This window comes from Rhamphochromis sp. 'chilingali' (assembly GCF_963969265.1).
Source record: "Rhamphochromis sp. 'chilingali' genome assembly, chromosome: 9".
Classification (NCBI taxonomy): Eukaryota; Metazoa; Chordata; class Actinopteri; order Cichliformes; family Cichlidae; genus Rhamphochromis; species Rhamphochromis sp. 'chilingali'.
Window position 1 is genome coordinate 1,829,347 of NC_137936.1, and position 15,673 is coordinate 1,845,019.

The window sequence follows — 15,673 nt, forward strand, 5'->3', positions numbered from 1 at the left end:
TATTTGCCAAAATTGATTGCTTGTATTTAAACTGCTATAAGTAACTTGTTGGGCTATAATATATGAAACAGATGTCAAATGCATCCCTCATGGATGACATATAGTCATCTTGAGCCACAAACAACATCCGTGTAACAAGGTAGAAGCCACAATCAGTTTTTGGCAGTGACTTTTATATAACCTTTATTTTTGCAGTTAAAAACAATCTCATTAACATTAAAAATGTCTTTTGTAAGAGTAAGTTGGCCAAGAGGACAGCAGAAATGGCAGCAAATATTCCAATAGTTCTTTAAAAATATTTTAAGTAGGGATAAGGGACCGGATTGGTTATAATGTAAGTACAATAACACAGAGTTGTGAAGATACTTGAAAAACTGATAATTTTTTAATTCTATATATAACCCCTTTGTAAACCCTGTTCACCGAAGTCTATTTACGAACATACATAAAGATATTACACGGAAAAAAATACACGGAAACATTGGAAATCAGTTTTTGGCAGACAATCACTTTTTGGCACAACACCGGCTTTGAAATCGCATGACAAAAATATCATACACATTAAAAAAAACTGCATCACCAACGTAGCCTGGACAACATTTGCTAGTTAGATGAAGTCAGCTATCTCATCGTAGCATGTTTATTTGCATATTTATAATCATACGGTTCTTGGAGTGAGTGCATACACTCATGAAGTTTAGTAACTTCAGGTCACTGCAACAAGCCCAGGTACAGTTTACCGACGGATGGGTGCAGGACCTTGAAATGCACCGTGTAGAAAGTAAAGACCATCGTACGTATCATAAGTTTACCAGTCTCACAAATCGTCTTCATAAATACACATTCGTTAACCGTTTATTAATAGGACCTTTGAGCTCAACGGTAATTAATTAGTAGTAGAAATAATTTCTGGTACGCGTTACAGAAATGTAGCAGTGACAATAATACTGTATGCTGTAATCGTACTGGGCAATTAGTGATACATAAAAACTGTTTTATCCTGTGAATAAAAGTATATGTTTTTGTCAATGTACCATAATAACAGAAGCGAAACGCAATATTGTGTCAGGACAATTCACTATTTATGCACAATAAACAAAGGAGCATAGCGCGACAATTTCTGTTCAGCGCCAGACTTGCTTGTAACCTATATCACCAATTATGTTAAGAAAAATGACGCATTAACTACAACAGCAGACTGACCTTTGTGTAAATGCTTGGAGCAGACTAACCTGGGAGCTGGAGTGTTCTGGGACGTTATATTTGGTCTTTGAATGGCTGCAATCCAGTCGCGTCTTTGTTACTTCGGAAACATGGCTCAAACAATTTCTCTTCAATGACGTAATCCGATAACAACCGATCTCTTTACCCGTCGGCTTTCCGTGGCTGTCATGTGACCGGCTATTGCAGTTAATAGTACAACGGCTTCTTGACATTTTTGTGTTTCTTTTTATCGCTGTATAACTGATTTTAATTGAAAGCCTGCGTGCGCTAGTACCTCTTGCCACGAGTTCCCAGAATCCTTTGCGGTTCTACCCCTGAATGACGTCACATTTTCAATCTACATGTACATCTAATATACATGTTAAATTTTATATTTGGGGTGAAATATCAAGTCTTTTCAAGTAAACCGGTTCAAGTCCAATTCAAGTCCCAGGTCATTGGTGTAAAAGTCCAAGTCAAGTCACAAGTCTTAGAACATTTTTTCAAGTCAAATCTAAAGTCATAAAATTAATGACTCGAGTCTGACTCGAGTCCAAGTCATGTGACTCGAGTCCACACCTCTGACCTATTCATATTCATTGACTTAATTTATATAAAAGGAGGTATTGGTATTTACATCTGTAGTTTCAATCTATGCTTGGATCAAAGAAAGGGAAAATGCTACTTTGGGTCAGGTACTTGTACTAGCTTAAACAGCTACATTTCCCTCGCTGCTATGAACTGAGCTGAAATGAGCTGAGAGTCCAAAGTGCAGAGAACTAATCTGAAGAAATAAAAAGTGAAATCCCAGGCAGAGCAGCTCAATCTTATTGCTTTTAAGCCAAGTGGAGCAGACTGAGGCTTGGTTTGATGACACTGAGGCATGTGGACAAGGTGATAAACTTTCAGTGTTCTACTTTTACAATAATTAATTGATTAAAGCATTTCTTATGGCATTGTATCCAGCTGTAGGCAAATAAAAAATGTAGACAATATCCTGTTTTGTTTCACAGTGAGTGATCTGTTTTAGCATAGCTACTGTAACTCAACCAATTCCCCAAAATAAGTTGTAATTTTTTTTCAATGTTCAATCTAATGTCTTAACTTTGTAACTATTGTTAGTTTTTGCAGGATAGAGTCAAAATGACACATCCTGGTGGTTCTAGGGTTGTTTAAAATGTTGGCATTGACCCTCTGTTAGTGCTTGGTTCTATCACTTGGTCTCCCAGGTGATCTATACAGAATTCCTAATCTGCTAAAATATATCCTCACATCATTCTTCCATGGTAATGATTCTTAATGTTAATAAACGAAGTATATGTACAGATTGTCTTTTCTTTTTGTGTGCTTTTGGATTATCTGTCTTTTTAGTACTAATTCTGTTAACTCTCCTAACATAAGGCAGTGGGAGGCACACTGGCCAACCTCCCACTCTCACCTCATTACCAGTCAAAGAATGCTACAACGTGTGCAGAGTTTGTGTATGCATGCTGTGTGTTTGTGAATGTGCTTGTTTTTCTCTGTGGACTTATAAGTCTGCATGTGAGGCCTAGCATCTGTTCACTGTCATCTCTCCCTAAAGAGTTTGTCCCCAACCTTCCTTCAGGCACTGTTCCATATGGTCCGCAAGGAAAGTATATATGCTAGACATGCACAAACCCACTCTTCCACATACGCGTGTGTGTGTGTGTGTTTTCCTGGCACATTATGCTTGCTCGTGTAGGATGTCCTTGAGTGCTACTATGAGACATTTTCTGTATGCAAAGAAGAAATGCAGATCAGGAGGAGGGAAGACGGCTGGATGGAAGTGTGTAGAATTACAGTTAAAATGAAAATAACAGGTACAGCTGTCTAAACCGCTTCTTAATGCAAATATCTAATCACCCAGTTACATGGCAGCAATTCAGTATATTTAGGAAGGAAGAACATGGTTTGAATTACAGTAGAAAGTATTAACTAAGCATTAGAATGGAGAAAAATCCGATCTAAGTGACTTTGAATGTGTCAGAGTATTGTATGAGTATTTTGGAAACTGGTGATCTACTGGTAGGGATGGGTACCGGTGTCCGGTGCCATGATGGCACCGGTTCTGACATAAACGGTAGTAACCAGACCGAAAAGCAGCGCACATTTCGGTGCTTTATTTCGGTGCTGTTTTTTCCTGAGCTGTGATACACTTCTAGCCAATCATTTTACGTTTCCGAGGATAGTAGGCGGGTCCAGGTACGTACGTTCTTTTAGAGCAGAGCTACAGATTAAAAATGTCCAAGGCGAAGCGGTCAAAAGTCTGGCTGTACTTCACAGCAAAAGATGCAAACTCAGCAGCCTGCAACAAGTGCTTTAAGCTGATACTGTGATACTGTCAAAGGAGGTAACACCTCAAATCCGATGAAACACCTGGCGACGCATAGCGTTTTTTTTAAAAGCCGAGAAATGCGCTGTATTTAATAGCTTGCTGCGAGACCTCACACTGAGCACATCTACTGCGGGTGGGTTGCCTGTTATCAGACCCGGAGTTAGCAACATCCCCAAAAACCCGAAGAGGAGAGTCCTGGCCCCTAGCCCTGCCAGTGTAGCAGAAATGATGAGGATGATGATGCAGCAGCAGCCGTTCTTCTCTGCGTGAGTAGCTTAATGTTGTTCGTGTGTAATTTACGTTGAGTAGGCTAACCACGTTATTACATTAATGCATGTAAGGTGAACTAGCAAACACCGTCGTAGTTACATGCGGCTGTCTTCTTGTTTGATGGCAGATACTCCCTTCACCCTGGCCAAAAAGGCTAAAATGACCAAAGAAAAAGTGGAAAACAGCTAAACATGAGAGGTTTTTGGACAAAGTTTGTGTTTTTTCCATTGTTTAAGCACTGCTTCCAGCCAAGAGTGATACCATATATGTCCCATAGCTGCAGAAAAGGCTAACATTGTTATCTTTTTACAAAAAACCAGCTGAACATGAGAGGTTTTTGGACCAATTTTGTGTTCTCCATTCTTTAAGCACCGGTTTGAGCACCATTTGAGCACCGGCACCGTTTCAAAAGTACCAATTTGGCACCGGTATCGGATAAAACCTAAACGATACCCATCCCTATCTACTGGGATTTCTCACACAACCATCTTGAGGCTCTTTATAGCAGGTGATTTTAAAGAAAAAATATTCAGTGACTGGTACTTCAATTTGATCAAATTTTCAAGTGAGCTTCGTTTACATTGCGCCAATTCAGAAGAACAATTGCCTCAGAACACTTTAAATTATAAGGTAAAGACCTACTACCTGAGCAGGAAGCCAACAATCACCGACCCCCTACGAGCAAGCACTTGGCAACAATGGGAATGACGGGGGAAAGAAACTCCTTTTTAATAGGAGTTTTTCTGCTATTCTAACTCTGGCAGAACCATGCCCAGTTAGGGGCAGCCATCCACTGTGATAACTGGGGGTAAAGAGAAAGATAAGAGCAGAGAAAGACAGGTTAAAAGGCAATCTATAAGAAAGTGAGCCAGAGTTTATTAATTGTTAATAATTAAATGTAGTAGTAGTGTATAACCTAGAGATGAAACCATACCACTTTTTTATGTCTGATACTAATATCATAAATTTGGATATCTGCCGATATGAATCCGATAGTCTATTATAATCAATAAAACTGTTGTTTTTTTTGTTTTTGTTTTTTAATGTCTTGCTGCATTTTGTATTTGTACTCAAGTTTAAAAAAACAAAACACTAAAGCTATTCTGTTATACCTGGATGCAAAAAGTACACTGCACCCAAAATATTTTATAGTTCAGCAATACTGATCTTTTTATTTAAGCTGTTAGCAGAACTTTAAATCTAAAATTTAAATTTAAAATGCAATTTTATGCAGATTTCAAAAACAAAAAATAGAAGTGCAATATAATAATAATAATAATAATAATAATAATAATAATAATACATTTTATTTGAGGGCACCTTTCAAAAACCCAAGGTCATCTTACAAAAGAACAACATTAATAAAAGGAGCAATAGTCATAAAATACATAAAATAAGTTAAAATTGCAAAGCAGAGCTTGACAACAGATAAAATCAGCACTAAAGCGAATAAGCCAGTTTAAACAGATGTGTTTTGAGCTGTGACTTAAATATGGAAAGAGAGTCAATATTTCTTAGTGCAGGAGGCAGAGAGTCCCAGAGCGAGGAGCAGAGCGACTGAAAGCTCTGCTCCCCACAGTGATGAGATGTGAGAACGGAACAGTAAGATGAACAGCAGATGAGGATCTGAGAGGGCAGGAAACAGTGTTGATCTGGAGCAGCTCACACAAATATGAAGGAGCAGATTTATGGACACACTTGTACGTGAGAAGTACGATTTTAAAGTTTATCCTGGTTTCTACGGGCAACCATGAAGCTGCTGAAGAACTGTTGTAATATGAGCTCTTGACAGAGTAGGAGTTACGACCCGAGCTGCAGAGTTTTGGAGAAGTTGGAGTTTATGAAGGGACCTTTTAAGGAGACCAAATAAGAGGGAATTGCAGTAATCAATGCGGGACGTAATAAGACTATGGACAAGGACGGCAGCAGCATGGGGAGGAAGGAAGGGGCGGAGTCGGTTAATATTACGCAAGAGGAAGTAAGCAGACCGGGTTATGGAATTAATGTGAGACTGGAATGAAAGAGTATTATCAAGTATGACACCCAAACTCTTACCCTGAGGGGAGGGAAGGGTGGGAGAACGTTCAATGTTAATAGAAAAACCGTGGGATTTGGTTAAGATAGATGGTGTACCAACAAGTAAAACTTCAGTTTTATTACTGTTTAGTTTGAGAAAATTGGAGTAGAACCAGGATCTAATCTCAATAAGACAGTCTGAGAAGGAGGAAGGTGGGAGGGATGAACTGGGTTTAGAAGAAAGGTAGAGCTGGGTGTCATCGGCATAACAGTGAAAATTTATATTATATTTTCAGAACATATGACCAAGAAGGAGCATGTAAATAATTAATAAAAGAGGCCCTAATACTGAACCCTGGGGCACACCAGCAGAAACAGGACAGACTTGAAGACTGGGATTTAAATTGCATAAACTGAGTGCGGTCTGAGAGATATGAGGTGAACCAGGCAAAGGGGGTGTGACTAATGCCAATGGAAGCTAAACGGTTCAGGAGAATATTGTGAGAAATGGTATCAAACGCCGCATTAAGATCAAGAAGGATGAGGATGGATAGGAGACCAGAATCAGCTGCCATCAGAAGGTCACTGGTAATCCTTAACAGAGCAGTTTCTGTTCTATTACAGATTATGGTTATTGAGGTGTAAGTGAAGCTGGGAGGCGACAACTAGGGGAGATTTATGGAGCCCCCCAGGGGACATGGGAGAAAAAAAAATTAGGGAGGAAAAAAAAAAATTAGGGAGAAAAAAAAAAATTAGGGAGAAAAAAAAAATTAAGACGGACTTTTGCGAGATCTCGCAAAAGTATTGCATATTTGAAAAAGAGCTCCGACGTTTTTGGAGATCTGACACCCACTAGCTCGAAGCTAACGGGAGGTCGAGACCTACTACAGCCGGGAGGAACACCGCTCTCCCGGCACATCGTGCCTCGACCTCCCGGTCGGCTTCGAGCTGGCGGCCTCCGAAGAATGCGGCTAAAACTTTTGCGAGATCTCGCAATACTTTTGCGAGGCCTCCGAAGAATGCGGCTAAAACTTTTGCGAGATCTCGCAAAAGTATTGCGAGATCTCGCAAAAGTTTTAGCCGCATTCTTCGGAGGCCGCCAGCTCGAAGCCGACCGGGAGGTCGAGGCACGATGTGCCGGGAGAGCGGTGTTCCTCCCGGCTGTAGTAGGTCTCGACCGCCCGTTAGCTTCGAGCTAGTGGCTTCGAGCTAGTGGCCGCCAGCTCGAAGCCAACCGGGAGGTCGAGGCACGATGTGCATGCAAACTCCACACAGAAAGGCCCCGGCCTGATGGTGGAATTGAACTCAGGACCTTCTTGCTGTGAGGCAACAGTGCTAACCACCGTGCTGCATATTATAATAATAATAATAATAACAATAATAATAATAATAATAATAATGGATTGGATTTATATAGCGCTTTACAATACCACTATTCATTCACTCTCACATTCATACACTGGTGGAAGCAGCTACAGTTGTAGCCACAGCTGCCCTGGGGCAGACTGACAGAAGCGAGGCTGCCATATCGCGGCCTCGCTAATACATTGTTTTCATGGATGCCTGGATGTTAAACTTAATAGTTACACCTGGTAAAGTACCAATGCTGATCGTTTTATTAAAGATGAAAGAATTTAGACAGTTTTTAACTCTCAGTGATGCTGCAGTGTTTGTTTGACTTTGGGACCTGAAGGGGATCTGAAGAGGATTGAGTTTTGGACCCAGATTACTCCCAGATTTACGAGCACAAAGACAGGTTAAAAGGCAAACTGTAAGAAAGGGAGCCAGAGTTTATTAATTGTTAATAATAACGACAAATACAGCAATAACGACGGCCCGCTTGCATGTTCTACAAAAAACTGTGCTTTGCTGTGTATCTGACAGACAAACACCAACCAGTGAAGTTGCACCATTTTTAAAAACTAATTCTGGTTCATCCGTTTCACTCAACAATCCGCTTTCCCCCTTCTCGTTCTCCGTTGCCGCCGTGCTTTTTCGGCCGTGTGCATATGAAAACAAAGGCACTGCGCATGCGCGTTTTACCCATATTCTATCGCGATATTTCATTTTCTTATCGTTGCCTAACATTGTACCGGTATTACCGTGAACGGTATATGGCCCAGCCCTACACAAAAGTAAAAAGTTGCCAAAGCAAGTAAGAATTAAATAATCTGGAGCATGTACAAACTGATATTAATCTTTAATAGGGCTTTCAAAATTGAGAGCAGAGAAAACAACTCCTGTATAATGTCATCCGCTATCTTTGTTTAATTGGTCACATGACTGCATCACGTAACTAAAATGCAATCATCATTTTTGAAAGTCTGCATTTTCAAGTGTCCACACTGCGATGGGACAGCTCAGTTCTGAAATGTATGCGCTTTCGAGAGTGTTTTCAAAACACTGCATTTTCCTTGAGCAAAAACGTCGTCTCAGTGTGGACAGGAGGCCAAAACTGAGAGAAAACGATGTGTTTTCAAACGAAAACGCATTAGTGTGGACGTAGCCTGAGAGACACAGTCAAATGCCTTCTCCAAATCCACAAAATACATGCAGACTGGTTGGGCAAACTCCCAAACACCCTAGTTCAAACAAGGTGACAGCAGTAGCAACGGCATTATTCTGCAATAGTTGTGACAGTAGCCGAAGTAGTGTTTTCCCTATACATTTTAACTTAAATATAACAGCATTGCTTAAGACTTTAAGCTGGGATATTGTGAGTTGGGTTTTGAACCACTTACTTTAAGCATTTTCCTCTCACAGGGAGAGCAGATAGTGATGCTCGGTTGATTAATTTGTATACTTTTGTGTTGTACATCCCCAACTACTAGTGCCACACTCGAAGTGTGTACATGTGGACATAAATCATTGGAGGTTGACACACAACTCTTGCACTCAGATGTAACTAGGCTTGGCTTGTAGTTGTGGGAACGTAAATGCATGGCATTCCTATACCGATGATGTCCCAATATGACACTTTTATATGATATAAACATTTATACTGGTAGTGTCACGGACAATATAATAGGGCAGTGAGCTGAACTCTCTTATTTTCTAGAGTTACTCTGATGAGCTGTGTTAGGTAGATTCGGGAATATCTACACACTCACAGCATGTGGATTGTTTGTATGGACTCTCGTGCTCACTGTACTCTCTGTAAACTGCCACTGTGGTTCCTGACACCTCAGCCACTTCACACCTCCTCCACTCACCCTGCTCACTACTCCCCACCCCCAACCACATCACCCAGTACACATCCAGATGGATCCAGCCTTTCTCTCTCAACCATACGGGTTAGGAAGGAACTGAAGAGGATTAAAGCCAAGAAGGCAGCGGGCCCAAATGGCATCAGCTCAAGGGTTGTCAGGTCCTGTGCAGATCAGCTGGGTGGGGCGATGGAGCACATCTCGTGTTGTACCAGTGCCAAAGACTCCACATCCCAAGGACATCAACAGCTACAGGCTGATGGCTCTGACATCCCATCTTTTTTTTTTTTTTTTTTTTTTTTTTTTTTTTTGGCCTGTCCCGTTTGGCTCTTTTGCCATCAGAATTGTTGTCTAAAGGCAAAGAAAGATGCCCAACGGATTTACTTTACCAAACTGACCATCCCAGCCTTGCCGTAATGGTCCATTTGATTCACCTTTTATTGTTTATTTTATTTTCACTTACTGAATACGGGACAGACTTGACTGGGGGAAAGAAGGGGAGAAAGAAAGAGGGAAAGAGAAACAGCTGAGAAGAGGGACGGGGGAGAAGGGCAAAAGACAAAAACCAACAGAACGGGCAGAGAAAAAAAAATGCATATATCAATCACCTGGATCACCTGCTGAGAAAGAAAAAAGAAAGCAAGCAGAAGAGAACAAGAGTAATAGAATAAACAACATCACAATGATATATGGGAATATGACAGTAAATACTAAATGTTAAACATTATTGTGCAGCACATAAGATCAACAGAACACAGTGTGCTTTGAGGTAGGAGCCAAAAAGGGTGTAGTTTGTGGGTGTGATCACCCGTGTGTACACCTGTGAGCATGGACGCGCTTGTTTTTTAAAAGGTTCCTTCATGTAATAATCTGCTAGAGGGTGTGGGGGGGCCACAGCCCCGTCCTCCAGGGCATGAAGCAGGTGTGGAGGAGATCAAAACTCCAGACATCCAGAGGCCCCCAGAACACAAGAGACCAAGGAAGACCAACAGAGGGGCAGCTGCGCCACTGTCCCGGAAAGAGCTGAGGAGAGTCCCAGATGAGGGCTCACTCAGCAGCCGCGGAGCAGAAGCCAGGGGGGGTTGCAGTGACGCGCCCGTGAGCTCCGCCGGCAGCCAGCTGCGCCTGAGTGACCGGCCTGGGGCTCGGTCACTCAGGCTGACATCCCATCTGATGAAGACCTTGGAGTGGCTTGTCCTGGCACAGCTTCGCCCCCTGGTGAGCTCATCACTGGACCCACTTCAGTTTGCCTACCAGCCTGGCATCGGAGCGCATGGTGCCGTCATTCACCTCCTATATCGTTCCCTCTCTCACCTAGAGACCGCTGGCAGCACTGTGAGAATCATGTTCTTTGATTTCTCCAGTCTCCTTTAACACCATTCTTCCCACAGTTCTGAAGGATAAACTGTAGAACTCAGGAGTGGACCACCACCTCACTACCTCCCACTGGAGACATGTTCTCTGGAGTGACGAATCGCGCTTCTCTGTCTTGCAATCTGGTGCATGAGTTTGGGTTTCCAGGAGAACGATACTTGTCTGACTGCAGTATGATGTGGGGGTGTTTTTCAGGAGTTCAGCTCAGCTCATTTGTTCGACTAAAATGAATTATTAATGCTTCAGCATACAGAGATATTCTGCTCCCAAGTTTGTGCAAACGGTTTGGAGATGGCTGGTTTATGGAGTAACGAGAAAGTAATATAACATGTTTCTTTTAAGAAAAATGAGTAAAGTGTTATACAGGGTGGGCCATTTATATAGATACACCGTAATAACATGGGAATGGTTGGTGATATTAAAGTCCTGTTTGTGGCACATTAGTATATGTGAGGGGGCAAACTCCTCAAGATGGGTGGTGACCATGGTGGCCATTTAGAAGTCGGCCATCTTGGATACAACTTTTGTTTTTTCAATAGGAAGAGGGCCATGTGACACATCAGACTTATTGGTAATGTCACAAGAAAAACAATGGTTTCAGGTCTGAAGCACAAACGGAAGCCTAGTTATTTATATACTTGCTCTCTACGTCACACCACACTTTAAGTTTCGATCAAACAGCCTAGTTGGTTTCACTTTCTTCTGCAATTACCATGCTTCTGCAAAAGCATGCAGTTTCCTGTCAGCCTACAACCTAGTTTTACACTGAAGTCTGGGACTCTCATAAAACACACTAATCAGCATTCAGATTATATATTTTATTTCCTAACACTAGGCTCCAGGGATTCAGGGGGAAAAAGCTCACCTTCAACAGATGGTAAAACCTGTGGTTGGTATCCAAGGGAGGACAAACTGACATGAGAGAACTTTTGACAGGGCAATGAGATGAACAGCTTTGGGAAATTGATCTTTTATGTTAAGTATTACCATATTGCCAGAAGAGGGTGGAAAACCAGTGACAAAATCAAGTGCAATCTGGGACCAAGGGTGACAAAGAGTTGGGGAAGGTCTGAACAAACTTGCATAAGGAGAGCTGGAAGACTCTTCTTGTGCACAGACAGAGACTGCAGAGACGTATTCGTGGACATTGTTAATCAAGGCAGGTCACTGGAACAAACGTTGAATGAAGGTTATAACACAGTTGATTACAGGCTGGCAGGTGAATTTGGTGGTGTGTGCCCAGACAGCAGAAGGGATATAGAGGCAACCCTGTAGATTTTTCATGGGGTCTGGTTCGGTCTGTTAAGCTTGTGGATGGCAGATTCAATCACCCATGTGAGGACGCCAATGATAAATGAGGAAAAGAGGAAGACTGATTCTGCTGGCAGAGGTGGAGAATTTCCTGGAGAGTGTCTGGTTTGATATTCCTAAACAGTATGAAAAATAGGGCCCATCTGACTTGTTAGGCATTGAACCGGTTAGCTGACTGGAGCTAGGCCAGGTTTTTGTGACCTGTCTGATGAAGGGACCACCCCCTCCAGCCAGTGCCTCCACCCTTCAAGAGCGATCTTGATGGCAGCAACTCTTGGTCTCCTACATCATAGTTGCGCTCTGCAGGGGTAAGATGACGATAAAAGACAAGAATGCATTTTACTTTCTTGCTGCCAAGAGAGTACAACTCCCATGCTGGAGTTAGAGGCATCCACTTCCATGATGAACTGGCAGGAAAGATCAGGTTGAGATAGAATGGGAGCTGCGGCAAAATGTTGTTTTAGATGGTCAAAGGCAGTCGGGCAGAGGGGTTCAACTGGTAGGAGATTTTAGTGGAGGTGAGTTGGGTTAAAAGCAGGGCGTTCTTACTGAAATCCCTGATGAAGCTACAGTAGAAGTTTGGGAAACCTAGGAAATGTTGGAGTTGCTTTTGATTCTGAGAGACTGGCCAATAAGTTTCTGCTGGGTCTGGTTTGAGTTGTCCTTCCAAAATATAACTAAGGAATAAAACGGTGACAACCTGGAGTTCACATGTCTCGCCTTTGACAAAAAGTTTAAGTCACTTCAACAGCTGCCTGGTTGTAGATGGTGAAGAAACACTTGCTGCAAAACATTCCTAAGTGACCTCGCCCAATCAATGAAAAAACCAAAATCAAATTTAAACGTGCTTTTCCAGACTATCCAAGTTTATCATCATGTTTGGCAAATGTACTGCTGAAAAGAAAAAATAAGGAAACACCTAAATCAGCAATATATATAAGCTTTCAATTAATAAGAATTTTGGTTCAAAACATTAAATATTATCATTTATTCCTCATCACAGAGGAACCTTTTCGAAACTCTATGATGCTATTCTGTCTTTTAGTAACCACTCTAATGTTAAGCTTAAGTGTACACGGGAAGGAGAACTAGGAATTCAAATACATGAGGAGTCTTGGAAACAGGCTATAGCGAGAGTACGATCTTCCACCTCCTGTGCTTGTCTTGGACTTATTCAATTTAAGGTCATACACAGGGTGCATTTCTCTAATTCTAGACTTTCTGAATTGTATCCAGAAGTGGAAAATAAATGTGATAAATGCCATGGTTCTCCTTGCCACCTTAGCCACATGTTTTTTCTGTGTCCTGAGCTACAAGGTTTCTGGACAGGGTATTTTGCTATTATGTCAACTGTTCTTGGGGTAACTCTTCATCCTTGTCCTCTGATTGCTGTATTTGGGATTCCTGTTCGCTCACTTACACTTTATTCCACACAAAAGGATATTATTGCCTTCACATCCCTATTAGCGAGACATCTAATATTGTTGCGTTGGAAGTCTGTTAAGTACCTTTCAGCTCTCTGCCGCGACTCTTCACCTGTTCCTTCTGTTTGAATTGACTGAATTTGGCCACAATAGGCCGTGGTCTCCCGGTCCGCGACCGCGCGCCCCCCAAGTGATGTACTCTATCGAAGTCGATGTTCTTTACGGTGTCCTCCGGCAGCTTCAGGTGGATTTTAATGAAGTTTTTCACCGTTGCCTCTGCGTCCTCTCCGGCAGTTTCTGGAATTGGTGAGGGGGTAGGGACAGGCTTAGGGCGTCGGGGGGTTCCCCGGAGGCATCTTCCTTGGGGGGCTCAACCCGGGGTAGCGGTCACGTCCGGTTGGGGGCTCTGTTGGCTCTCAGGTGACTGTTTCCTCGCGGCTGCATGCAGCGGGGCTAGGGGAGGGTCTGTGCTGACGGACGTGGGTTACTGACCTGGCAACCTGGCTGCCCCTGGGTGGGTCCGGGATGGGCGTGAGGTTCTGGGGGCGCTCCGTCTCTGGGCTGGGGCCCGGGCCGGGCCTCGGGGGCTTGGGTCCTGGTTGGTGTGTTGCCGGGGTTGTGGGCGGGTGGGTGCATGGGGGCCCGGCCCTGGAGCAGGGTGCCGCCGGTGCGTCGAGCCGCCTGGGGGGCTCTTCAACTGGTGGGGGGGATGGTCACATCTTGCAGGAGCTTTCTTCTCTTCAGGAACTCTCTGCAGGAGGGGGAGATACAGGAGAGGTGGAGGTAGATCTCAGCCTGGGCGTTTACCGTCTTATGTAGTCTGGAAGATGTGTGGATGGTGGGGTGGGTGCAGTTTTCTCTGTGGTGGGGTTGGGTGGACTGTCCAGGGCTCTGTGGAGCCGGAGGGCGCTACTGCACTGGGCCCCGGTCTGATGGGCCTGGGCCCCCCTTCCCTGGCGGGTCGCGGAGGGTGGGAGTGCCTACTGGGGTCAGCGGGGGAGCTGGCCCCAGGGAGGGGTTACCTGCCCCTCCCTTCCTTCCCTCCCCATCTCCAGCTGCCTCCCTCTTCCCGCTCCTCCACAACCACCCACACATGCAGGGCCTTGGAGTGGGGGTATGTCACCAGGGTGCAGAGGAGGCTACCCCCCCCCCCCCCCCCCTGTCCCCTTCTGGCTGCCTCTGCCTCAATTTTATCCCACAACTTAGACATTCACATTATTCACACTCTCATTACACATACATATAGGATCTTGGGGGTGGGCACAATCACGGAGTCCAAATTACCATCAGGGTGTATACCTCACCCCTGACGTCGTTGCCCACCTCTCAATTTTAAATACACTTAGTCATTGAGGGCTAGCAGGAGGGACTATGCGCTTACCTGCTGCTCCTTGGCAGGTAGCTCCATGCCCTCCTGGGTTTTAATTGCACCTTAGAACACATATGCATCAACACTACAATGAGCGGGTGGAGGGAGGTTTGGAGTCTTCTCCCACCCCCATTCTCTGCGGCCTGCTGGAGCGGGAGGGCTAGTAGGAGGAGTTGGCCGTCCGACTGCGGTCTGGGGTGTGGGGCCTCCCTGCTGCTGCGGAGTCGGGGTGGTCTGCCTCTCCCCACCGCAGGGAAAAGGGTAACACCACCTGGGTCTGGGTGCAATTCCCCCCTCCAGGGGCAAGGGTACCTAGACCCGGTTTGTAGAGTACGCTTGGGGAGTGTGATTGTGTGTACAGCGTCTCTTTATGTCTGTCTCCACGTTGGTTGAGTGTGGAGTGAGTGCATATGAGAGCATGAGGGTGGGAATGGATGTTTGTGTCTGTGTGTGCCTGTATGTCTGTGTCTATATGTCAGGTTGGGTATCAGACGCCACCTCTCTGGGGACACCTCAGGCCCTCCAAGGTTTGGAGGCCTATCTCCACCCACCACCACTTCCCCTGCCGGTGGCGGACTCCCTCAGGTGTCGGTGTGTTGGTGGTTCTTTGTGTCTGGGGGTGGGCGTCCGGGTACACACCGGCTCACTCCTTGGCGGCCGCTTGTCAGGGCCTGGGGCCTGGGGCTCGCTCGGGCCCCTTTGGAGGTGGGGTGCCCCCGGCCTCTCGGCCTGGGGCTCGGTCACTCAGGCACAGCTGGGGGCCGGCGGAGCTCACGGGCGCGTCACTGCAACTCCCCCTGACTTCTGCTCCGCGGCTGCTGGGCGAGCCCTCATCTGGGACTCTCCTCAGCTCTTACTGGAACAGTGGCGCGGCTGCCCCTCTGTTGGTCTTCCATGGTCTCTTGTGTTCTGGGGGCCTCTGGATGTCTGGAGTTTTGATCTCCTCCATACCCGCTTCACACCCTGGAGGACGGGGCTGTGGCCCCCCCACACTCCCTAGCAGATCATTACATGGAGAAACCTTTGGAATGCAAGCATGCTGATCCACACAGGTATGCACACATGGGTATTCACAGACGCGGACTAAAGCTTTCTTGGCTGCTACCTCAAAGCACACTGTGCGCTGTCTATCTTGCGAGCTGCA

The 15,673-nt window shown here is 44.7% G+C and overlaps 1 protein-coding gene across 1 annotated transcript in view; it reads left to right on the plus strand.

Annotated features, from left to right (window-relative positions):
* The window catches only part of LOC308402210 (receptor-type tyrosine-protein phosphatase gamma-like), a gene marked incomplete at its 3' end in the record, with an annotated part of 372,466 nt that overhangs the window by 299,645 nt on the left and 57,148 nt on the right, over positions 1 to 15,673 (plus strand). The gene's annotated exons all lie outside the window — the stretch shown is intronic.